This window comes from Rhineura floridana, chromosome 1, assembly GCF_030035675.1.
Source record: "Rhineura floridana isolate rRhiFlo1 chromosome 1, rRhiFlo1.hap2, whole genome shotgun sequence".
NCBI lineage: Eukaryota > Metazoa > Chordata > Lepidosauria > Squamata > Rhineuridae > Rhineura > Rhineura floridana.
Window position 1 is genome coordinate 272,921,738 of NC_084480.1, and position 26,810 is coordinate 272,948,547.

The following is a 26,810-nucleotide window of genomic DNA, read 5'->3' on the forward strand; positions in this document are numbered from 1 at the left end:
CCGTCTCCTCACCCCCTTTCCAATGGGGAACCAATCGGTTTCTCCATATTCTGTCCTTACAGTAACCTATTACAAAACCATATAGCACCTCAAACCACAGCTAAGGGTGCTTCCAGACTCTCACTATTTCAGGTGGAATTACATACTGGCCAATTCAGGTTGAACAATTAAAGTTAATGTGGAGGTCTTGCACAGTAAGCCCACTTCTCCCAAAAGACTGGACTTTTTTCCATATGGAAATTAACAAGGAAATATACTGGAAAGTGTGGGATAACACTTGCTTGATACATACCCAGGTTCAAGTACCTGATTGGTCATGAAGCTCACTAGATGTCTGGAAAGTCAACTTATGTAAAGCTCTGGACTACATGCATAAAACCAGAGTGCTCATGTGGTTTTCAATCCCACAAGAGATATCTACATGGAACCTGCTTCTTTGTTGCCCTTGCTGGATTGGAATTCATTGTTTTGGGTTCATTCATTTGTTACATCTCCACTATCATTAATGGGAATCCTCTGCTTAAGAAGTGTTGCTGGGCTTCGGTATACTCAGGATGGTCCAGGTTCTTCAATACTGAGGAATGATTCATGTCTGCATATCCCTATTCTTAATATGGGTAATTTTCTATCACTGAAGAAAATAAGGAAGCTCCTGCTTATGCACAGCTCCTTCATGCCGATGAAAGTCAATGGAGTATAAATTTTAGACATATTAGGGTGTCATTGAAATTTGGAAATTCCACACATAAAGGGGAGCCACACTTCACTCCCATCCCTCTCCCCATTGTCCTCCATGAGTTGAAGGGCAAATGTCTAAAACAGGGAGCCTTCTTCTAGTAGGCTACCCGTGGAATGTAGAACCTTGACTTTCCAGGGTTCTACATTGTGCAGGGAACCTCCATGAGTGCATGACTGCTTCAGACAGTTGCCCTCCAACACATGGACGGCGACAAGGATCTCCCTGCAATCCCCCTCACATGTAAAATTTCCAAAGTCATTAATGCCTGAAATAGGGCTGTTGCCTACCCTACACGGTAACAAGGTAAGACATGAAATAAATGTGTAGAAGTTCCAAAATAAAAAACAATGACAAAGCTAAGAAACATAGGGAAGCTTTAAAGCTAATGACATCTAACATCTAACTTGAGCCCTTGAAAATTATGATTTATTTTCTTGAGTTCTGTTGAAGAAAATGATGACTTCTCTGATTTGTTAATGTTGATATCTCCGTCTTTGAATCAGCATGGTATCCAGAAGAAAATGTCGAAGTGCAATTCTCAACAAGCCTCTCTGTTTGATAAAAACAATGGACTGGACAGAAAGAAACTATCACTTCATGATATTTCAAGTGGCAATTATGCTTAACTCAGAGCGTAATGAGGTGCAGGCTGGTTCATTAATTTATGCAATGAGGTATGAGAATTGCAAACTACTAGCAAACCACATATCATGTTTAAAATAATATGAGCTTGGATGGGATGAAACATAAACACTAAGAATATGTTCTTAGGTGGGTAGCTTACTAGCGATGACCATTATCTCATCTCTTAGAAAAGAAAGACAAATTCTGTTTAAGCTTGGAACAGGCCAACAACAGTAATAGATCTAAATAATTAATAGTGGGCATGATATAGCCAATGCTCATTTTAAGTGGGGGAGAGTTAAGCTTTATACATAACTGCCAAGATGGCTGATGACTTCCGTGAAATTAGAGACAAGGCATATAATAAAAAAAAATGTCTGAGTGCCTATGGCTGTTGTTTTCATGCCACAACAGTTTTAGACATAGTGGAAGAATATTAAGTCATCAGGATTCATTAAATGTTTCTATTGGTTAGGAATCCAAGTTCAAGACCATAAACTACTCTTTTAGATATGCAATATATGGTGAAGTGGGGGGAAATGCCTTTAGGAGGACAAGTGTTAAAGACCCAGACAATTTCATCAGAATGTTATATTTGATCCAGCAGAATGATCTAAAATGTCCTCACGAAATTATCCAGCATCCTTCTGCTCAGAACTCACATTTCCCTCTTTTTGAATTTTTTGGCATCACCACATATAGCTCTGCTATGTTTTCCAAGCATGCAGTCTTTTATATCAACCAATTATCTCCCAAACTGAAATCCTGTAATAGTTTTATAGAGGTTATTTTTATTAGTGGCACAATATTCATATCTACCCGAACAGAAAACTATTTCATAAACTCTCACAGCCTTAAAAGTATAAAGCAAAAGTTGTTAGCCAGATTTTATATGGAGCCTCAGTTTGGTTCCCTGGGCTTAAGCTGTCTCTAGAAGGAACTCAGTCCTTCTTTCTTAGAGCTAGATTGGCTACACCCAAATGTGTTGCTAATGCTGCTCTTAATTTGAAAGCTGGACTTAATTAATTAAGTCACTTAGCATGGACATACTCTATTCATTGCTAGCTCAGAATCTGCTCTTCCACTTCCCCAATATCTCTGGTTTATCAGATGATTCTTTTATGTCTATCTGGAAAAGAGAGCTAATCTGAAAAATGAGTGCTGTTGGTTTGTCCCCTTCTTATTTTTTGTCCTTGGGCCCAGTGCAAGCTAAATCCATTGTTAAACAGAGAATAAAAGAAATGGATGCCCAAGAGTTACATGCTTTAGCCAAAGGGCCATGTTCACCTCTCTCACTGGGCCTGACTTGGCACAAAAACCAACTCATAGGAGGCTGGCGGCAACAGAGTGGGCGGAAGGGGCTGGCACATCCAAACTCTGTTGAGGCACTGCTGGGAAGGGAGGACCCTGGTTGCGTCTCGGCTGTGTCCAGATGGCAGCAGAGTTCCACTGCACCTAGGGGGGAAATTCTACTGGCAGAGTGCAGTGGTGTTGACACCCTTCCTTCTCCGCCACAGCTCTACCGCATCCTGAAGCCCCTCAACCTGGTGTGCCTACAAGCTAGATTACATCCTTGGTCTGCCTCTAACCAATGTATATCATACCTACATTTTTAACAATACCTAAGTATAGAAGAGCTGTTCTGTTGGCATGTTTTAACATTTTATCTTCAAAATTGTTAGATGGAAGATTTGTTAAAGTTCCAGTCAAGGATAGGTGTTGTCCATGTAATCAACTAGAACTTGAAACAGTCCCCCATATGATTTTTTACTCTAGATTTTATCAAGGCATCAGAAAATGTATAATCTACCCCCTTATGAGGCAGTTTCCTAGTTGATCCTTAGAGACTTTTCTGAGTATTTTCCCAGGGAGCGGGGTCCATAAGAACATAACATAAGTAGAGGCTGCTGGATCAGGCCAATGCCCCATCTAGTCCAGCATCCTGTTCTCACAATGGCCAGTCAGATGCCCATGGGAAGCCCACAAGCAGGGCCTGAGTGCAAGAGCATTCTCCGCTCCTGTGGCTACCAACAACTGGTTTTCAGAAGCATATTGCCCCTGACTATGGGTTCAACAAATCCATTACTAAACAGATAATGATATATTTGAATATAGTAACATCTCTTAGACATTCAATAGTTGTTAGCTCTTAAATCATCACCTTTGTTCTTTTGATTTTGTAACTATGTATTTATACAATTTGTACTTTCTTTAATGGTGACTGCAATAAAATATTTTTTTTAAAAAACCCTCCCCTAGGTTTTGTGATTGCTACACTTGTCACAGCAGAATATGAAGCACTCAGTCTGAATTAACTAAAGGGTTCACTTGAAGCTGTCCTTGAGTTGAAAGAGGATCATGGGGACATACAGTGTAGTCCCACCCATTGCTGCTGCTTCTCCATTATCTGTGCCTTCAACAGATGTCAGAAAGAATTCTCTGTCTTAGGCAGAGTTCTTCCTTGCATGGAAGATCTCACCTGTCTACATCTGTATGCACACTGAACTCCTGACATAAGTTGAATGCACAGACATTGGGGGAGTGAAGTGGTGGGCAGGAATAGCCCACACCACAGCAGCAGTGGATAAGGCTAGACTGTGTGACTCTTTAGTCTCCTCAGCATGTTCTTTGAATGTGGGGGGGGGGTTCGTGTGAACCCAGCTCATGATTGGTGAACACATTAGCTTCCTACAGTGACAATGAGAGAGACAGAGGGATGCTCCTGCCTACTCCTACATGAACTAATAAGGTATTAGCATATGCTAAAAAAGATGGACCCTGGATGCTGTTTGCTCCCCACTGCCATTGCAGATGACAACTCCCCCTTGCTCCAAACAAGATGGGAGGCCTTTTGCTGAAACAGCAGAGTGTCTTTCAGGTGTGCCGAGGGCTGGTGTCTGCCTATAAAACACATGGCAGATGCTGGAGGAGGCTGAGGTCAGAACTACCAGGAAGAAGAGGGGATTACTATTGCCAACTCCCATCTCCTCGCACTGCCACTGCTGATGACACACTTGCTCAGAACAAGAGCAAAGGGGGGTTCGTGAAGCAAAAAGAAGCAAGGCTGCAAGGAAAGGCTGCTTTCCCCCTTTCTTCCTGGCAGCCGGCCTGCCGGCGTTTCTTGGCTTCTGCTTCGCTGCCACCTCATTTTAAAAATTATTCTTATTTGTGAGGCTGCCCAGATCTTGCCTTCAGCCCAGACAGAGCCAAGAAGCAGTGAAGAAGCACAAGACTTGCTCTCCCTCCATTTCTGAGGCTAAGTGTATGTGCCAGCTTCCCTCCTTTCTTCCACCTACACTCCACTCCCCAATCTCTCTTTCCAAGACACTACAGCAGTTGAGGGCTTCCCCCCTCCAATGTGCCTGAATACATGCATGCCTGCAAATGCTTGCAGGAGGGGCAGGTGTGTTTGTGTGTGCGCGCGCATGTGCTGATCTGTCATCTGCTTCGCTTTCATTCCCCAAGTGCAATCTAACCAAGTCGTCAGTTCTGATGATCATCCCAAGGCCTAAAAGCACTACGCCCCTCCTCAATCTGTGCACCTTGTTGTCTGCAGTGCACAATCTAGCATCCCAATCACCAACACATTGCTGCTTCTTGATTATTATTATTTTTTTTTAAAGAAAAAAAAACTCAGCAGGTTGGCTGAAGCTGGGATCGCAGCAGAAATTATTTATTTATTTAATTATTATTGCATTTAGAGCCCACCTTTCCTCCAAGTTGCTCAAAGTGGTCCACATGGTCCCCCCCCTTTTCCATTTTATCCTTTCACAGACCCTATGAGATAGGTCAGGCTGAGAGACTGTGTCTGGTCCAAGGTCACCTAGTGGGCTTCATGGCTGGGTGGGGCTTTGAACCTGGTTCTTAGTTCAACACTGCCACCCACTGGTGTTGGGATTCAGGAGACAGGACTATACATCTTCAGACTGTATGGGGGGGAAGGGGGATACCACTTTAATTGGATCTTTGCAATTAAATTGGACAAGCAACACCTCCTTGTCTGCAGGGAGCTTTTAATGGAAAGGGATATTTGGAGATATAATTTTGCCACGCACCATTTTTTCAATTAACAGAGACTAAAATTACAATTAGCATGGGGGGGGTCAAGAAATTTTTTGAGCTTACAAAGGTGGTTCCATGCTCACAAAGGTCGGGAACTACTGCTTTAAAGCACATTTTTCCCTCAAAGAATTATTCGCACTGTAGTTCACCCCTCAGAGTTACAGGTCCCAGCAAACCTTAACAAACTACAATGCCCAGAATTCTTTTGAGGGAAAAATGTGCTTTACATGTGCTTTAAAAGTACAGTGTGTATGCAGCCAGATGTGTTTTCCTTTGCTATTTTCATTTGCAAGTATGGTTCATTGTTCAAACTGTGTTAAAATAAGGTAGTTCTCCCCGCCCCACCCCGACTCTGAAAATATTGTCTGCCTTACAAAACCTTTAGTAAAAGCTAAATATGTTTTGCTTTAACTTTGTCTGAGACCTTGTTATTCACCCCACAACTAATTGACTTACTACATTTCCTAATACAGAGAGTTTTTTTGGCCACTAGGTATATTCCTGAGGTCAAAGGACTTTTTAGTGGACACAGCAATGAAATAAAGGTATCTATTTGGTTATGGGGATAAGGACCAAAAAAGGAGGGACTCAGCTGTGCACCTCCCTTCTCTGTCAGCCCAGAAAAATGAGGGTCAAACACTGTAAGTTTGATGGTTCAAAAACTTTCTCAGACCAAACTCCCTGAACACCAATCCAAAACAGAATTTAAGCTTTCATGGTTTTCTTCAGTATTATTGATCCCTCCATTGCTTAAGAAAAGAGCCCTGCTGAATAATGCCAGTGGCCCATCTGGTTCAGCATCCTGTTCTCAGAGTGGCCAACCATGGGAAGTCCGCAAGCAGAATCTGAGCACCAACAGCACTCTCCCCACCTGTAATTCTCAGCAGTTGGTATTCAGAGGCATATTGTCTCTGGCGGTGGAGGAAGAACATAGCCACCATGACTATGGTGATGCAAGAGCGGGCCTTCTCTGTGGTGGTGCCCCAACTGTGGAGTGCTCTCCCTAGGGAGATTTTATCTGGCACCTACTTTGTTATCCATTCAATGCTAGGCAGTACTCTTTATCTTTTCTCAGACCATTTAATAGTTTTACTCTGAAATTGGTTTTATGCAATCAGTGGGATGGAGACACTTACTTGCCTTCTCATCACCACCGTCACTGTGGCTTAACGGGAGGCAGAGGACTGAGGCTGTGGCAAGGTTTGCATGGTGCAAACATACTTGTACCAGTGTGACACAGATGACAGCACTCCCAATGGTGCATTTGCACCATGTCAACCTCACCACTGCCTTGCTCCTCCCTTTCTCCCTGCTGGTAAGCCACAACGATGATGGTGACAGGAAGTCAGGTAAGTGCCCATGCCCCACACTGCCAACTGCTACTGTGCTGCTTTTATTTATTATGTGATTTAAATGTTACTGTGTTTCTGATATTTTATTGATGTTTGTAAAGTCTTGAAAAACATATTTTTGAATAGCAAGGTATAAAATTTATAAGAAATTGATTTATAAGAAATTACATTGCCTCCTCATCTCTCTGCTTTGTAACCAAGTAAGTATACATTTCCGGTTTGGTGCCTGGATTGAGACTACAGACGTTTTTCTCAGGAATAAAAGTAGACATTACTGACATGTTCAAATCATGTCTTTAGGATTTCCCATGTCTTTTTCTTTACACAAAAAGCAGCCACAGGGAGCCCTGATCCAGTTAAGGATCATGGCATGAGGAAAGGGGACATTTTGAATTCCATCACACATCTTTTTCTGGATCCTTCAAACTTCCTTGTCCACCAGACAAACAGGCAAACAGATATCTATAGATGCACATCTGATGCCAGAGACTGACAGGGGCTGACAGCTCGGAGAACTGACTGAAAGTAAGGGGAAGTGCTGGATGGATATGTGGGAGATACACACAGATCTTCCATTCCCACGATTTCCCTGATTGCCCTGCCTGTGCATGCATTGACTATGCAGGAGTGGGGTTGGAGAATAAGACTTTACGGAAGATTACGTATGGGAATCTATCTGTGTACAGATCTTGCACCCATGGTGGAGAAGGAATAGGAACACAGGAAGCTGTCTTTTACTGAGTCAGACAATTGGTCTGTCTAGCTCAATTTTGTCCACGCAGACTCTCCAGGGTTTCAGGCAGTCCAGAGCTAGCACCAGGCCCCATCAACATGCCCCCCAACACCCCCTCCCGATGCAGGCAGTGCAGGCTTAGATAGGCTCACCCACCCCACCTACCTGCAAGATAGTGGGTGTCAACCCCTTAGGTATGCTCCTGCCACCCTCTTGGATGATGGCAGGCATGCACACAGAGTGCACTAGTGTGCTGATGTGGCAAAGCAGGAGGTAGGCTGGTGGGCAGGCCTACTTAAGCCAGCACCGCCTCCATGAAGGGGTGTTGCCTAGAAGTATGGAGCTCCTGCTCTCCAATCTGCGGCAGCATCGGTTTCCTGGGCCCCACGACCTGACGCTGGCATGGATTGCAGAGGGGGAGCTTCACCCTCCCAGCCTAAGGAAGGATCCTTCAGGGGCCTCGGCCACTGCTCAACTGGCCACCCACTGGTGGCAGGCCTGCAGGAGTCTCTCTTTCTCAACCATACCTGGAGATGCCAGTGACTGAACCTGGGACCTTCTCCAACCTAGGGAATGTTTTACTACTGAACTACAGCCCTTCCCAAATTGTATTATATCCAGTGAGTTCCTTCATCTAACCTGATCTCATAAATTATTTAATTACTTGGTTCCTGGTTGAAGAAGGCACATTGGTTTTTGGATTTCAGTATAATATGCAGAGTGACAAAGCTGCTATTTCATCTAGATATGGTAGGCAGCCATTGTCACCTTATCAGCCAGCCTGGAAAATGCAGCAATGATAGACATATTCATTGCTAGATTGCTGCAACAAAAAGTGACGCCTCACTTGGATGAGATCATCACAAATCTAACACTAAAGATACATGTTTGTTTTAAACAATGTCTCAAAGAACAAAACTCTTGCTAGGGAGTAGGCTGCCAGTTTAGTGTTGACCAATCAAGCAATGAGAAATCAGCTCACACACATGTGAATCTACCCTATGTTTCTTAGAAATGCTAAGCCTTGTCATTGCTTCATGGAGCCCTACCATCAATATAGCATTTTCATTGTGAAGGTAGTTTGTTGCTATCACTAAGTCATAAGTGATTTGGGGGCAGAACCAGAAGGAAGAGGAGGATATAAGAGTTAGAAACTTCATGAGCTTCAAAGTTTTTAGTTGTTTTTTAATATTCAGCCACATTACTGCACATATAATGGTGGCAAGGAGATTGCTTTCTCTAAGCAAAACATTCATATTTCCGGTCATCAAACCATCCAGTTGCACTTTGCTAGCTTTTACTGGTCATTAGGGCATAAATATGTTTAATAAATAATACATATGAAGAGCCTTTTGCATCTATTAAAATGCGCAGCACATTATTAGCAGGGCTTATGCAGAATTTGTTTGTATTCACTCTTCCCATCGCATCTGTTTATCTCTCAAGACACAACAGAGAGAGCTAGCCTGAATCAGATCTATGAGATTTTAACATAACTTCAATTTATGGGCTATTCCTGTATGAATAGGTTTGTGAACAGCAGAAGACAACATTCATTGTAATTTGTATTATTTTTATATTTACTCTCAAAGCATATAAGGGTTTTTCTAAACCCTGATTACACAGAGCACCTGCCTGTGAGCAGCTGCTAATGTGACAGACACCCTTGAGCAGATGTTGATAGTAAATGCACAGATATTAGGAGAGCCAATGTACCACATAACTTTGGAGGCCCTATGCATGGAGGAATGTGTGAATGGGGCTCTACCAACCTTCCCCAACCTGGTCCCTTCCCAATGGTGTAGTCATCCAGGGTCTTAGGGTCTCATAGAACACTTACTTTTTTGGGAGCAGGACCAGCAGGGTTCCTATGTCTCCAGCGTGCTATGAGCCAATCAGCATGAAGAGGGAGGGTGTTAGCCACTAAGAAGTGTCTTCTAACATGCTGCATTGTCCTTTCCTGTTGATTGGAGCCAATCAGAATGAAAGGTGGTGAGTCAGCTACTGAGAAGACTCTTTTCAGTAGTTAACACTCTTCTCTTTCATGCTTATTGGCTCCTAGGGACATCTGTCATTGTGAGAGAAGACATTAACAAAGATTTCATTCTCAATTCAGCAGCAAAAAAGAGGAAGGAGCATGGCTGTGACTATCATGAAGGGACCCTGCACTTCTGAATTTGGCACTACACTGCTGTCCACCCCCCTTGCAGATGTGCAATCTGGCTCGGGCAATATACTAAGGCTGCAATCATGACTGCTCAGAAGTAAATCCCACTGAATTCAGTGGAGCTTACTCCCAGATAAGTGAGGTTTAAATTGTAGCCATAGTAAGGAAGTAGGTGAACAAAAGCAAGATGAAAATTATTTCAGTGAAAATCTGTAGCTATTGATGATGAAGAAAAATTACCCAATTCATCATGCAATTCCTTCCTAACACTCTCAAAATTTAGTCAGGTAATATCACCTTTATTAGCATCACTAATTCATGATTTCTGCAATGAAAAAGGCCACAACTGGTCTATTCATAAAACATACATAACCACCTTGGTCAAGTAGAGTAATAAAAAAATTTAAACTGTTGCCAGGATAACATCTCTATTAGGAGTAACTAAAGTTACAGAAAAGGCAGCTATCTTTGCAAGACTCTTTTTTCAGTTTAGATGTTATATTCCACAAAAACAGAAAGGGGGGAGGGGTTTGTGGCATGGTGGGAAAGCCTCTATGTGGGCCATGATGTTGTTTTGAGAAATGTAGAATGTGAGATTTCAGAATCAAATTAGGAAATTTTACTTCATCACTCCTGAAATCTTATGCATGGGATGGGACTTTGTAACATATGTGTGTGCTATAGGCTTGTACTGGGTCCCTCAAAAATGATGCCTGGCCCTTGTTTGTCAGGGAGGGCACTTTTATTTTTTATTTTATTTATTTATTTAATTTCATCTATAAACCGCCCATAGCCAGTGGCTCCCTGGGCGGTGTACAACATACAATAATACAATAAGTCAGCAAAAATCACTAGATATAAAATACAAATGCATAATAACACTAAATAATATTTAAGATAACTAAAGCATTAGAGCATTAAAATACATAAAAGTATATTAAAATGTATTAAAATGCCTGGGAGAATAGGGAGGTTTTAGCCTGGCGCCGAAAAGATAACAACGTAGGCGCCAGGCGTACCTCCTCGGGGAGACTGTTCCACAATTCGGGGGCCACCACAGAAAAGGCCCTGGATCTTGTCATTACCCTCCGAGCTTCTCGATGACTCGGTACTCGGAGGAGGGCCTTAGATGTCGAACGAAGTGTACTGGTAGGTTCATAGCGGGAGAGGCGTTCCATCAGGTATTGCGGGCCCACAGGAAAAAAAACCAGGAAAAAATGTGTGTTTAATATGAAGGATACTAATAATAGAATTTAGAGAATGTTCAGCATACTGCACATACATTATCTCAGGTACCCAAATGTATAGCAGTCTGTATTGTTATCCCCATGTTGAAGCTGAAGGGCTAAGACCTTAAGGCTTAAGTAACATTTGTATCAGAGACATCTCCTCTCACCATATACCACTCTTGGAACTTTCAATGTAGGGGGAAATTTCCTTGTCACCTGTCAGGTCTTTTGTTCCCATCTGTACTACACATGCAAAGCAGTATCATACCACTTTAAAGAGTCATGGCTTTCCCTCCAAGTAGGGATGGAAGGTTCTGTCCATTTTGGTTCTCTCGGGTTCTCAGTTGTCCAATCTCAAATTCAGTTTTCCGCATTTCTGCAGACTTAAAAAAAAAAAAATCATGAAAGTTCTTCAGCATTTTAGTATCAATTTCTCCAATAAACACATTTTTGTAGGCAAAAATGTAAATGTACTGCCTTCAAGTCGATCCCGACTTATGGCGACCCTATGAACAAGGTTTTCATGAGGCTGAGAGGCAGTGACTGGCCCAAGGTCACCCAGTGAGCTTCATGGCTATGCAGGGATTCAAACCCTGGTCTCCCAGGTCGTAGTCCAACACCTTAACCACTACACAGTTTTGACTAATGTAGCCATTTTTGCAAAGCAATTTCCCTTAATATATTGCATTTTTGTATGCTCACTAATATATTCATTTTTATGCACACTTCCCCCTAAAATATGCATTTTTGTAAACACTTTGGTTGGAAAACTGCATCACAAAATCCAGATGAGTGCGAATTTTGAAGGATGGCTGTGTTTCTGTTCTCATATTATTTTGGAATGTGTGAATTTGATAGATTTGGCTTTAAATGTGAACTGAATCAAATTTCTCCCCCATTCCTACATCAAAGTATCCTGGGAACTGTAGTTTGTTGAAGGTGCTGAGAGTTGTTAGGAGGCCCCTATTCCCCTCACAGAGCTACAATTATCATAGTGACTCAACAGTCAATCCCTCTTCCCAGAAGGAATCCCTTATCTTTTCTGTGAGGAGAACAGGATTCTCCTAACAACTCTTGACACCCTTAACAAATGACATTTCTAGGATTCCTTCAGAGAAGCCACGACTCTTTAAAGTGCCATGATACTGCTTTAAATGTATACTGCAGATTGGGGCTTATTTGTAGCGGATATGTGGAGTATTGCAAAACGTTACTAGCCATAGTCCAAAAACCATAGGAGTTTTAAGGTGTTTCCCTTTCAGCAATCTGCCCAAACAAAAATACAGAGTTCCTGGCTCAAGTTCAGCTTGTTACCCATTAAATTACAGTAACATTCATACAAACACACACAGGTGACCATGTATCCTACTGTACATAGGAGAGTTCTCTATTTGAAGGAGTCAGTGGGAGTAAACAGCTGTCAAGCCCAAGTCTAGTTTCAAGACAAAGAACCATAAGAAGGGCGACCAGGGACCTGGACATTGCCCACCAACAGTTAGCTCCTGGACATCAGACTAGGCAGGCACCCAGGTCACCTGGTCACAATCCTCTCCAGGTGGCTTGGAGAAAAATAGTGTTTTTTTAAAAGGAGGGGAAATTGTAGTCCCATTAACTCCAGAATTCCCCACCATCACTGTTTAAGAGGTTTGCTGAAACTTTGGACTATTTAATTTTATTTCAGTTCTAATACACAACAGTTTCCTCTTTCATATGAATTCAGTACAAAAAGGTCTTTTTTAATGTCATTGGCTCACATCATGTGCTCCCGTCTCTTCAAGTGGCCACAGGGGAACACAGCGTATATGTTTCTTGATATATATGTATTTTTTTATTAAAAAATCCAGAGCAAAAGGCTTTAGGATTTGAGGACCTGCCCTCAGGGTATTTTTGGTGACCACAAGAGACTAGAAGGGAATCCTACAAACCACAGGGACTTCAGTAGAAGTAGCATCAGAGAAGACCAGGTCTTTGTTTTTGTTTTTGTTTGTACGTATGTGTGTGTTATCAAGATTTCACTGAGCATCATTTTTTGGCCCTGAGGGCAAGTAGTGTGGCCTCCTTTCATTTGTGTATCATTTAATGGAAAAGGATACAAATCTTTATCTAAAACTCATAGGATTTGTGAGATAACCATCAGTAAGCAAAACTGCAACACAGAACATTGTTATCCAAAAGCTAAACATAAACTTCCTTTTATTGCTTGTATGTTGCTTTTTAAACTTATCTTTAAAAATGCAAAATCCAACAGGGGACATTATATATATTTATTTTCCAGGCATTTGTTTATATCAAAACCATTACATAAAATGATTTGATACCTTCCCCCACCCTTTTTAATTATTATTTATTTTATTTTCCTTTCTTTTTGGGTTTTTTTTACAGAAATGAGCTAATTGGCTATTTATTAATTTTCCTCCCAAGTGGCAGGAGATCAGAGTGCTCATATTATTCCTTTTATTATTATTATTTTTAAAAAGATTTAATCCTTAATTGAAAATGCTGGTTTTCATTGTTAGGATTCTGAGATTCTAACCTGGTATGTTGTAAACAAACAAACAAAATGTTTAATAACGCAAATACAGATCAAGTTAAGTTCATGAATTTTACAGTTTGCCTAAAATGCTAGGAGTTAATTACAGTCTGCTTTCCCTGGCATGTCAGCTTGATTAAATTTGGAGTTCCAAGATGAATTGGCCCAAATTCATTAGTGTTCCCTGGGTGCATATGTTGGTCAAGGTCAAGCGAAGCACACTGATTCTAGTGTTAGCGGGGGTGGGGGGAGGGATTGTAAAGGAGGTGGACTCTTAAAAGGTCTGGGGTTGCAGCAAGAAACTTTGATACTTTTTAACTTAATAAATCTTGACAGCCTAATCATGGCTAAGCCTTTGCAGTTTTATTGGTACAGATGGCAAAGCTAGACATATTTAAAGAGATCTCAGTGGCTAGTGGCAGAAGAGCATTGAATCCAAATGTGCTGTGGGGCTCGAGGAGAAAGTGCAAGAAGGGAGGATAAAAAGCTACACAGCATTTCCATCTCTTGACATCTCCAGCAGCCTCCGATACAAAATATGATAAGGCTCCTGCTGAGCTAATAAGCCCAACAAATGTCTGTGTCCGTGAAGTAGATGAAGTGGGATCAAGTAGTTGGGGGCTGGTGTATAAAAATAAGCCAGCACCCAGGGTATAATGGCACTGTAGAAAAGCGGCAAGGTCAGACTGATGACAGGAACTCTGGATAAGCAAAGACCCCATCAGTAAAACAGGTTTCCCAGCTGGATCCATGCCACATAACTTATTAAAAAAATCCCTGTGTTTTGGGAAATGCATCAAGTATAGTAAATAAAAAGAATGTTTCATTTTGTTCTGGTGATGGGATGTGTGTGCGTGCGTGTATGTGCATGCGAGTGCGTGTGTGTGTGTGTGTGTGGACTTGTTTCCAGTGACCAAACACAAATTACATACTGCTTTTTCTTCTCTTTTTTTTCATTTCCCATACAATGGTCCATTAAAGAAACCCAATCTTAAATGAGAACTTGATTGAATGTTGGTAAAGCAGAAGCTACTCACAGTGGAGCTATACCTTTGTACAAGGCCTGTTGCTACATTCGTGGTGTGTGTTTTACTTTGAATGCTAAGTAAAACAAAGAAATATACTGGTTAAGCAGATTGAAATCAAGATACATGAGGATTAAAAAAGTTGAGCTTTGTACTGGACAATCATAGGATTGTCTTGGTGAAATTATTTTAGCAACACACTCATTCAGAAAATCAGTGATGCTTATAAAATTCAAGTAATATGCCTAAATGCTACATATTAATACTGTCATCTAAAGCACATTTGCTGTTAAATTCCATTAAAACCATTTTTACTTTCTTATTCACAATCCACAGAAGCATGTACATCAGAATGTGACCTTGAGCTGTGATGATGCCCTTGTTTGCCTGGATGGAGGGATGTTTATGCATAACCCTCTGATTTATATTGTACACAGGTAAGAGTCACATTGATTGCTCCACCCACTTTTTCCTCTGGCCCCACCCACCACTGGCATGTGGCCCCCAGAACAGTAATGTGGCTGTCAGACTGAAAAAAGGTCCTGCTCCCTGCTTTATTCCTTTCTTTTCTTAGAAATATAAGGTCAGATTATTTCACTTTCTCTTCTGATCGCAGTGGTTCTTCAGGGTCTCCAGCAGAGGTTATTCACACCACTGCCTACCAGATCCTTTTGTAAGCAGACATGCAAGAAATTGAACCTGGGAACCTGAATGCAGAAGGATAGAAGTACAGCCTGCTGGATCAGGCCAATGGCCCATCTAGTCCCTCACAGTGGCCAACCAGATGCAAATCATGTGTTCTATCACTAGGTTAACTTTCATTATTACTGTTGTCCTACCTTTCCTCCAAGGAGCTCAAGGTGTCATACATGGTTCTCCACACTCTCCATTTAATCCTAACAGTTAGGCAGAGGGATGGTTACTTGCCCAATGTCACCCAGTGAGCTGCACGGCTGAATGGGGATTTGAACCCTGGCCTCCCGGGTCCTCATTCAACACTCTGATCACTACACTACACTGGATCTTCTTACTGTTGCCCCAGCCCAGGCCAGTAAGTAGCAGCTATCCTGTTCTCAGAAGGGCGGCAGCATAACACCACCCCACCACACCAGCCATTCCTGCCAGCAGTATGTTGTGGCAGACAACAGTCGGACTGACACCATCCAGGCTCAGATGGGCCACAAACTATTGTTTGTGCATTACAACTGTTTCATGCTGTGATGGCTATGTGGAACCTCCATGTTCAGAGGCAGTTTACCACTGAATACAAGTCATTGGAGATTGACAGCAATGAAGGGCTATTGCCTTCATTTCCTGCATGCAGCCTCCCCAAAGGCATCTGGCTGGTCGCTATTAGGAAAAGGATGCTGAATTCAATGGACCTTTGATCTGATCCAATAGGCTCTTTCTGTGTTCTTATCAGCTGAAAGCAGGAATGAAGAGTGTACATATGCAAACAGATGGCTCCAGACAAAACAAGACAAGCAATAGCTGGCAAAACAACACAAATATATTTATTATACCAGCCTTCCCCAACCTGGTGCCTTCCAGATGTTGTTGAATTCCAACTCCCATCAGCCCCAACCAGCAGGGCCATGATGGGAGTTGTAGTCAAAGCATCTGGTTGGAGAAGACTGCATTATACATATATTCACTATCTTGCATTTATGCCATTTAGAGGAAAGCAGTTAGTGACTAGCCCAAAATCAGTCAGTGGATCCATGGCTGAGAATTTGTAAGCAGAAAAAAGCACAGTAAATAAATAATTAAATAAAAGGAGTGCCTCAGAACATACATAAATCGTAACTGAGCAACTGAAGTCTCCTCCTCTCTAGACCCTTACTACTCAGGAAGAGAGTGCCTCAAAACATATACAGAGTGTCTTTCACCTATCACAAGCAATTGCAGCTTCTGTCTTCCTGCACACTTAAAATTAAGAATCATGATTTCCTGCACAAATCCCCTGACTGGTAGGATGGAAGGCAGGGAGATGATCTGTAGGTGGAACTAGAACCAGTGAGAAGCTGAGCCAACCAATCATGATTTTGCCCCCCTCCCTGCTGAGTTCTACAAGGGACAGCACAGAGGCTGAGGAGGAAGAAGCTGATCATAGTAAGAGGACAGGCAGGTGGGAGGCTGGCCAACAGCAGACTGAGGTTAGTAGGGTAGTGACCCATTTACCCCAATAGACCAGCTTCAGATGCCAGTGCCTCTCTCCTTCGCAATTAAGGAGTCTCCAATCCATTTCTAACAAGCTACAACCAAAGAGCACGTGCATGTTACCTTCCATGCAACAATCCACTCCTTCTTTTCCTCCTCACTTTTTCTCCAGCAACTCTTCAAAGAAACATATCTTTTTCCACAGCTTCTTCTCTTCCACTCCCTTTCTTATTAAAGGCAAGCACTCTCTATTCATTTCCCCTCCTGTGGGTTTTTACTTTGTACAAAGACGCTCCAAGGTTCAGCCCAGTTGTCTGTTTTTAATACCAGGAATAAATCCTGGAATTGTGGGAAGAGGGGAACATCTTTGACAATGGTGCAGTTTCTATCTTCCTGCTTGCTTAGAATAGAAGTTGCCACTGAACACATGCTGCTACCACAGTGTCCTGTATAAGGGCTTAGCTCACAATTCTTTCCCTCCTCTATGCACACAGACACACAAAATCTACCCCTGGTTTCCTCCTCACACTTCCTTCATCCTATAGTAGCCTTTTAAACATTTTAAGCCTTTTAAACATTAAAAGAAATATACAATTTAAAACACATATTTTAAAAACAATTTAAAACACAATTTTAAAATTTAAAACAATATAAAAACAATTTAAATAATAAATAAATAAATTTAACTGCAAACCGTTACCCATATGAGTTACTTCAGAGGCTCACAGCCCCTCCTTCATGGTAGGCATTGAATGAGTTTTGGCTGTCCCTTGCCAACAGTATTTTAGTTGCAATGAGGAGGTTAACAATTGACATCCTGTAAGTAGCTTTCAGGGCTTTGACTTGATACACTATAGGCATGTTCAGTGCTCATGAATGAAACGTCACTTCTTTCAAATGGAGAGAGTTAAAAATCATGGCTGTCCCAGAAGTTAGCTCTGATAGTTGAGAAGATGCAGCCACTTGTATATTTCAAAAGAAAGAAAGAAAGAACATGTATGTAATGCTATGCACATGCATATATAATCGCTCACCTTGGTCCCCCCAAGCAAGTTATTTCTTATAGGAATGGAGGTCCCTGGTGAATATGCCTTCTGCAGTCAGTGCTTCTCATGACAAGGATGATCAACTTTTGATTAAAAAAAGAGAGGGTGGTGCCAGTGGATAGAGTTAGGGCAGCCCAGGAGTAAAGCTAGTCCAGAAACTGACAAGCCAAGCAGTACAGTTTAGCAGAATCCAGCCAGTAAGGGGTGTTGTAGACTGCCTCTTTAAGAAATCCCAGAAGGCCTTAAAACAAGCAGGCCATGATGCAAAAACTGGAAGAAATGGTTTTACTTTTGCAGCATAGCCTGCATAATCTCTTCAGAGCCAGTCTCTCTTGAGCCTGTGTGAACCTGTAAATTGCATTTGTCTCCACCCCCTTACAATCTAAGTTTTCAACACAGGGTTTTTTTTTCAGAGTGTTGTAATAAGAAATAGCTGAGCTTTTGGAAGAAGTCTGGTGCATGCAGCTGTTCTCACATATCCAATAAGAGATGGACTCTTGATAATCTTGTGGATCCATATAGCTCAGTAGACAGAAGTTTTGTTCAGGCAATATCTGAAGTTTACTGGCTTTCAAATTCATTTCTGGTTACCAGTGGAGGCTGGTGGCTCCGATGTCAGTGAGGCAGTGAATCCACTCTAGGTTTTAGTCTGAACTTTAAAGGGACTTAGCACCTTGGACAGCTCCTTGAAAGTTCAGATTAAAGCCAGCCTCTACTGTTGGTTACCATCATGAACACTGGCATAGCTGACAATAAAACCATTAGGGGTGTCTAGCAAGCCAGGATATCATTATGATCGTCACTTTGTGTCAGGGATTCCCCTGGTTCCTCAATCTCACTTCTTGTAAAACAGGCTTCCTTAACTCAAGTTGCAGGAAGCCAGATTTCGACTGGACATCAGGAAAAACTTCCTGTTAGAGCCATACAACGATGGAACCAATTACCTAGAGAGGTAGTGGACTCTCTGACACTGGATACATTCAAGAGGCAGCTGGACAGCCATCTTTCGGGAATGCTTTGATTTGGATTCCTGCATTGAGCAGGGGGTTGGACTTAATGGCCTTATAGGCCCCTTCCAACTCTACTATTCTACAAACTCTTCTGCTGCCACCAGTTCCCACAGAATGCCTCTTTAAACCCTCCTAGTAGTGTGTATGGAAGGCTTTAGGTGTGAGACGACCCCACCACTGAGAGACAGAATAAATGTTAAACTATGTTTGTAGTTTGATTAAAGGAATATTATTTACAAAAGGGAATTGGGTTACTTAGTATGGATCTTTAAAGGTGTTGGCTGATGGGTTCTAAAGACTACAGAGACACCATTGCAGTCCCCAGCCTTTATGTGGCTCTCCCCACTTCCATCCCAGCCCTAAACCTCCAACCCAGCCAATTACCTCCACAGCCCAGTCAAGTTACTGTGGACAATCTGCCTCTGTGCCCCAGTGCTCCTGGCTGTGGGGATAGTTTAACTAGTGGTGTTTTTTTTGTTTTTTTTTAAAGCTGTATTACTTCCCTCTGGCAAGACCTTTCTTCAGGGCACCCCTTAAGACTAACTCAGTCACTGTTTCCCTTCTGATCTTCATCAGGCAGCCATTAGTTACATCCTGGCTAATAATATATTATAATAATATTATAATATATACTGTATAATATAATATTATAATTTTTTATAATATTATAATGCCTCAGTTTTTCCTTTAGCTGCTCTCTTCAACCAACTTGTCATTCCAACCAGCTCCAACACCAACTGCCCTCTCTCTATCTGCTAACCCCTAACTGCTAATCCTGACTCCCTACTGCCTGGAGCCAGTCAGAAAGAATTTACCTGATCAGGCCCCATCTACAGTAGGGTCCCACTTATACGGCGGGTTCTGTTCCGGACCCCCGCCATAAAGCGGAAATCACTGTAAGGTGGAACCCCATTGACGTTAATGGGGCGCGTTGTGCGAAAATGCTGCAAAATGCCGCAAAAGCGGCAAAAGTGGCTTTTAAAGAGGGGAGGAAAGCTGCCACATTAGCGGAGCGCTGGGAAGCGGGGCCCAACTGTACTAGAATCTTAAAGTGATTATATCTCTCTCCTCTCACAACCTGTCACCACTGCCAAGCAGGCTTGCAACAATGCTCCAAAACAAGGCCTCATGGCAGTCACAGTGGTCATATAACTTTTCTTTAAACACCAACACATACATAGCATTTCTCCATGCTTTGTTATAGCACCATGATTGGTGGAAATGAATGTTTGTCCTGAAACAAGGGGATACTAGGTGTGAAAGAAAGAGCTACTCCACACTTTGCCTTGCATTTTAGTTAGCTGCTGTGAGTGTTTCTCTTTGTAGGCTAAGTCCTGGTGTTATAACCAGAGCTGGCACGAGGCATGACTGAGCCCTTGGGCACCAGCCTGCCCGGGGCCCATGGGGCCCACCTGCACCTACCTTTCCCGCTGCAGTAAATGCTGCCCCCACTATGCGTGCACACCTGCCATCAGCCAGGTTGGTAGCCAAAGCTTCCCTATGGGGCTGATGCCTCCACTGCCATCTTGGTTGACGGCATGCATGTGTGCTACATGCATATGCACACCTGCTATCAACCAAGATGGTGGCAGAGGCATCAGCCCCTTAGGGAAGCCTCAGCCGCCATCTTGGTTGATGGCAGGCATGTGCGCAGTGCTGCCATTCATCTCGACGGGAGAGGCCCTCTGGCGCCAGCCTTGGTTACAGCCATACTATTGTGTGGGTCTGGGAGAATGTGTTGTGCAAGACATCATCACTAATGTCATGGACGCTATACAGTAGATGGCTGTGACTACTAAACTAGTTCAGTCTATTTCCAGTCTGTGTCACTGTTGCAGCTCTGGGCTTGTAAATCTGTCTGTCCCATTTCCACATTAATCGACTGGTTTTTTTTAAAAAAAAATCTGCACCCCCAAAATGAATTTAGATATATATTTTGGAATGTATTTTCTCACAACATAAGCATTTCTAAACACACTTTCTTTTTTTAAACAAGCATTTCTAAATCCAGTGGAAGTGCAAATCAGGTCAGTTTGTATCAGAATTCACAAAGATCAAATTCCTCAAGCATCCCTACCTGTGACACACAACCGCAGTCCAGATATCACTCCAAACAGCAATGGCCCATCAGCTATGAAAATAATTATATTTTTCCAATTATGAGATACTGCTGTTTGCAGTTTCACCCAAACAGAAGAACTTGGTTGAGAGGAGCATGAGGATCCCAAACTACTAATTAGAAACAATATTAACACTATAAATGGATCATTTTGAAAGGGCCTTTAAAAATTGTGAATGTAGAAGAGTGTTTCTCTTACGGCATTTTAATCACCACAGAGATTCACAGTTTTTGCCCCATAACAATCCTGCTGAATACAAAGCCTTCCCTGGGGAAGGTAGAAGATATGCATGATAATATAGCAGCTGACCCCCTTCCGCCTTAGAGCTAGATTGCAGGTTATATGCTCAGATGGTTGCACTGGGACGCAGAGAGCTATACTGCTCATTCAAGAGCTCTAAGAGGCATTGTGCCTCAGGCAGATGCAATACCTCCTGGAGCTATCTAACACATGGGGGAAGTGTACTTGCTGTGCCATCCTTTAAAAGGTTGCAATATGTGTTCCCCTCTGCTACAAAAAACAATTCTGCCGGTTAAATGCAGAAAGAGCTGGACGCACTCTTTGGAGCTGCACTTCGTTTGGAGTGCAAAGATTGTGAAAATGCTTCTGTCCCTAGAGTGACTCCAGAAGCTGCTGCTTGTCTTGACCCTTTTTCCTTGCAAGGTGGGCAGAACCATTGTCATGAACACAGATATACTTTTTTCCTTCATCATAGACTCAGAGCAGCCAACATGAGCTTGAAATGCAGCAAATACAAAAGCAAACAACAAATCCTCTACTTGAGTTTGCACCTCCTTCTGCTTGTAGCTAGTCTCTTTCACTTTCTGCTGTAGTCCTTTCTGTTTATTCCCTTTTATCCCTATTTATCTCAAGTGCCTCATAGTACCATCCCTCCTCCAATTATTTTATTTTATTTTTTAAGAACTTTCTTCCTGCTAAAGCTAATCACATTTATCACACATTTCACTCTAGTGTTTTACTCAAGGCTCTGATCTAATAGTTTAGGTCTGCTTCCTTAATGTCAGTCATTGCTATGACTTCATTTATGAGCTAAAAACACTGAAAGGTGGGAACAGACTACTTTCTCATATTGTGCCTATACATTTAGATTAATATCTCAGGTTCTACAAATGCTAGAAACTTAGTCTCTCTCTCTGTCTCTCTTTTTTTTTTTTTTTTTTTACAAAAGTTGGGAATCTAGAGAGTATGGTTTCTCCAGAGGGGAGCAACTGCCCCCACCCCCATGGACACTAGGGATGGGGAAGAATTTCTATTCAGGTTGCATTTCAAGACAAATCTATCAAATTCACACTTTCTGAAACGATATGAAAACCGACGCACAGCCACTTTTTGAAATTCGAACTTATTTGAATTTTGCGATGCCATTCGAGAACCAAACAATATTTACAGAAATATATTAGGACAAAGTGTGCATAAAAATGAATATATGAGTGAAAATAACATGCAAAAATGCATTATATGACAAGAAGTGGCTTGCAAAAATGTGTACATTAGTCAGAACTATCTACAAAAATATGTTTATTAGGACAAATTTGCACTAAAATGCTAGATAATTTTCATGAGGACTTTTTTTTTAAAAAAAATCACAAATTACTGTAGAAATGTGGAGAAACTGAATTTGAGATTGGAAAAATGAGAAACTGAGAGAACAGAACTTGATATATCTTTCTATCCCTGGGGAACACCCATAGGGAGTGTATTCTCAGCAGCATTGTGAATGTGGGCATAGTGCTATTGTATGAGTTGCCGACATGGCACCCTTGGGTGCACCCACAGAGGCCTTCCCTGGTATCTGCAGGGTCCCATTCCCCCACCCATCCCCCTGCTGAAATTAGGCATAAAAGGTTTTTTCAGGCCTCACTGCAGCACAGGGGGTGATTTCAGGGGGTATTAACTCTCCCCTTCCCAATGTAAACTCCCTGCTGAACATACACATGAGTAATTAAGCTTCAAAGAAGACTTCTATTGCTGTAATCTTGTGTTAGGTCTTTCAGGTTTTGCAACGAAATTGTAATACACAGATCTTATTCATGGTCAGATCCATTGATTGTGAAATCTGTTCCATAATTGGATTACAGTTTTGCATGTGAAATCTATGCACCATTCCTTCTTTATCACAGGAGTTTTCCAATGCCACAGTCTATCTTTCTAACATATATTATCCAAGTAGCTTTGAATCATGGTAAGTTGAGGCTTTTGTCAGTCAAGTTGAACGCTTCCAAATTCCCAAGGCAAAATTCAGGAATATTCTTAAAAGGTTGAAAAGTGTACTGGAGCGGGGGAGGGAGACATAACTTCATATATCAATATAAAATAAAAGAAACAAAATGCATTTTGTATATATACTATCCGACTCCTGATGCCCTCCAAATGTTTTGAACTATATGTTCCATCATCCCTGACTGTTGACCATGCTAGTTGAAGCAGATGGAAGTTGTAGTCCAAAATATTTTGAGGCACCAAGTTGGCAAAGGCTGCTATAAGGCTAAGAAGACAGGTCACAATGTCGTAGATACTAAGGGTTGTATCAAACTAAGTTGTCCCATTTGCGCAAGGACTTCAGCTTGTGCAATAGAACTTTCCTTTCCTCTCCTGCTGTGTGCCCACTGCAAAACTGTTCCAAAGAGTTGGGGAAACACAGATTTGGGGAATGCACAGAGGGGAGGGGAGCGAGGGGAAGTTCAGTTGTGCAAGCAGAAGTCCTTACATGAACAGAACGACTTCACTCGATACAACCCCAAATGTCCCAAATCAGTCAATATGTTCAGATTAGTATTGTTACTCTCAGCCAGTGTGAAATGAGCCTCTCAGTCAAAGCATTAGAATGCTGGATCCCTGATAGGTATTATCCAAATGGCTACTCTCAACAAGAAAGATGTACTCACCTTTATAGGAGAAAAATTCCTCCTGCCAGAGATAGTTAGTGGCTTAGCTAGTCAGGTGGGTTTTGAGTTTATTTATTTATTTATTTATTTAATTAATTAAATTTTTATACCGCCCATAGCCTGGGCTCTCAGGGCGGTGTACAACAGGGAAAGCATTTCATATACAATTTAAAATCTAGTCATCATAATCAACAATATAGATATACATCAGTAAAAAAGTTAAAAAACATAATTAAACCCATAAAGAAATGCAAGTTAATGAAAAGCATTTCAGTTACAATGCATATTAGAACTAAAGTTTACAAATGATCCAATATGAAGATGGAAGAAGGTCCATTGTCCAGTGGAGTGGGGGTTTGATCAACTTAGAAAGGGTTCTCTGGAGAGGGTGTCTGCCTGATAGCAGAACTGAATCGGTATAGAGTTCTTACCATACACATGTCTGGTAGGCTGAAAGCTTCCCTCTTGTCTCAAACAGCCCTGATGGTAAAAATAAAAATGAAAAATGGTAATTAGATAAAAATAAACATCAGCCCTTTGCCCCCCTATTAAGCACCTCTAAACTGCAGGTGAAGTGACAGGGGGTAGTTCCAGATGGGCACAAACAATGTGGTAGGAAGGAACCATGCAGTTGGCTCAGCCATATGGTTCTTGTATTTAAATGTTTACAGAGACCCATGGGAAGCAGCCAACACACTGATGCTGCTGCCAGGTAAAAGTAAATTGGGCCTGAAGCCATGTGTTACTGTTGTATATTAACTGCAACAAACATTAAAATATGGTTCAGGTGAGGTTTGCAACCCAATTTTGCTTGTTTTAGTGTGTTTCCTCCCCTTAAATTCAACACTGATGAAGTTGTTCATTTCTCTTCTTTAGACTTTGAATCTTTCAGCGCTCTCTCTGTCCCTTCCTCTTCCACAGTTTGCAGATGAGTTCGGATACTCCTCCTTGACTGCACACCAAGTGACAGAAGGTGCTCTTAACGCTGCTCCTGTGGAGGAATTTGGAGGCTCTGCTGGGATCCTATGAAAGCTAATGATGTCTTATTGTGTACAGCACAGGCTTTTAAAACAAGAAATTCTTCGCTTTCTTAATTGCAATGTGAGCAATTTTGTTATCATTTAAACTCTTTACTCAAACATATTTACATCAGAGCTCTGCCACTAATCCCCCCCCCCGAAACAAATATTGCCCAAATGAAAACTGATCCTCATCCTTTCTCTGGATCCTCATCCAGACACAGAGCAACTGTGTCTGATGTGCTGAAGAAAAGTATTTGACAATTACCACATTTGTGGCTATTATAACTTTAATATGGAGGGAAAATCATGTAAGTTGTGTTTGTTTTTGAAATAACACATAATAGATTACATCAACACTTTGTGGGCCAAATACCGTCTTTAAATTCACATGAGAAATTTATAATGAGAAGAAGAAAAGAAACAGAGAGATGGATAATTTTATGAGCTTCATGAGCGGTTTGTGGTTAGCAATGACTAGGAACATCCAGAGGTTGTGCTATGCAGAAAGAATGTATTTACTGGACACAAGGAAATCTGGAAAAATTTAGAGCTAAAACGTGGAGGGGTTTATTGATTCTGCCTACGGCACTGGTTTGACTGTAAAACAAGTCATGGTTTGTTTCCTAGCACAGAAGAGTTTTGCTGTGGAAGGAAAGCTAGGATAGATTATTTCCTGACAGCAGCACTGATCTCACTTCATGCCTGTTCAAGAAAGAAAATTCACTGTTGACTTCATCCTGACTCCACCCACATCCAGGGCAAGGGGAGTGCTTTAGCCTTGTATAAAGGGACAGAGTATTTGAGAAGCAGGGTACAAGGGCCTCTGTCATTCTTCCACTTTTGGGTCCCCTACTGGGGACTAAGAAGTCTCAAGTGACTGTACCCCCTGGAATCAGTGGGCTGACACTTACAATTCCCTGTGCCCCCACGGGAGTTGTCAATTTACATGTCTGGTTGCTACCTCAAGTTAGAAGCAATTCGAGTATTTCAGGAAGCCCCACATGGCTGGCATAAGATCAGCCTGGAGTCTCTTGAAAAAGAGCTGCCATCCAGTCACTGGGTGGCCCTGAGCAAATACACTCCTGGCTGTTTCCACAGCCTGGGCATCCAGGTAGTATGCTGAAGTTCCAAACCTGAGTGAGTAATGGAAAAAAAATACAATGAACATAAGAAGAGCCCTGCTGGATCAGGTCCATCTAGTCCAGCATTCTGTTCTTACAGTGGTTAGCCAGATGCCAATAGGAAGCCCACAAAGCAACAAAGTACAACAGCACTCTCCCACTTGTGAATGCCAGCAAATAGTATTCAGAAGCATACTGCCTCTGGCACTGAAGGTAGTACATAGCCATCATGGCTAGTAGCCATTGATAGCCTTATCCTATGAATTCACCAAATGAATTTCCTAACCTTTGTCCATACAACTCCCTACTGCTCCTCAGTAACTTTCTGAGCAATGCAAACGTCTCCTGACTTTAGTTATACAGAGACCATTTGCCCTAAATCTGCAGCCATAGCACTGTGACACTTCATGGGAAACCACATTAAAGACTAACACCTAAAAGTAATGCAACCCACATAAGGAGTTGGCTTATACTGAGGCTGTAAGCACATTAGTCATCCACAGCAAAGTGTTTCCACTGGCTACACCTGGAGGGGCAACGGGTTGATCTGCCAATCAGTTGCAAAATCTCTTTGAAGCTGATTTTTTTTTAAAAAAAACAGAAACGCACTCGAGCTGCTCCCACCAGGTTTTACAGTAAAAAGGGGTGGGGTTTGACTAGCATCGTGTGCCCCAGTTTTCAGAAAAGAGAGGTGGAGACCCACTGGAACCAGCAGAACAGTGAGTGTGTCTCTACCCTGACTGAGACCACTGGTCCATCTAGCTCAGAACTATCTACATGGACTAGCAGCAGCTCTCCAGGGTTTCAGACTGGAATCTTATCTAGTCCTACTTGGAGATGTCAGAGACTGAACTTGGAACCTGCAAGCAAAGCTATGTCTCCCCTCCCCCCCAACTTACTAATGCTACAATCCTCAGAATGAAGTAGGCTTCTCTTGAAGTGTTTGAAATTACAAAGTTCTTTG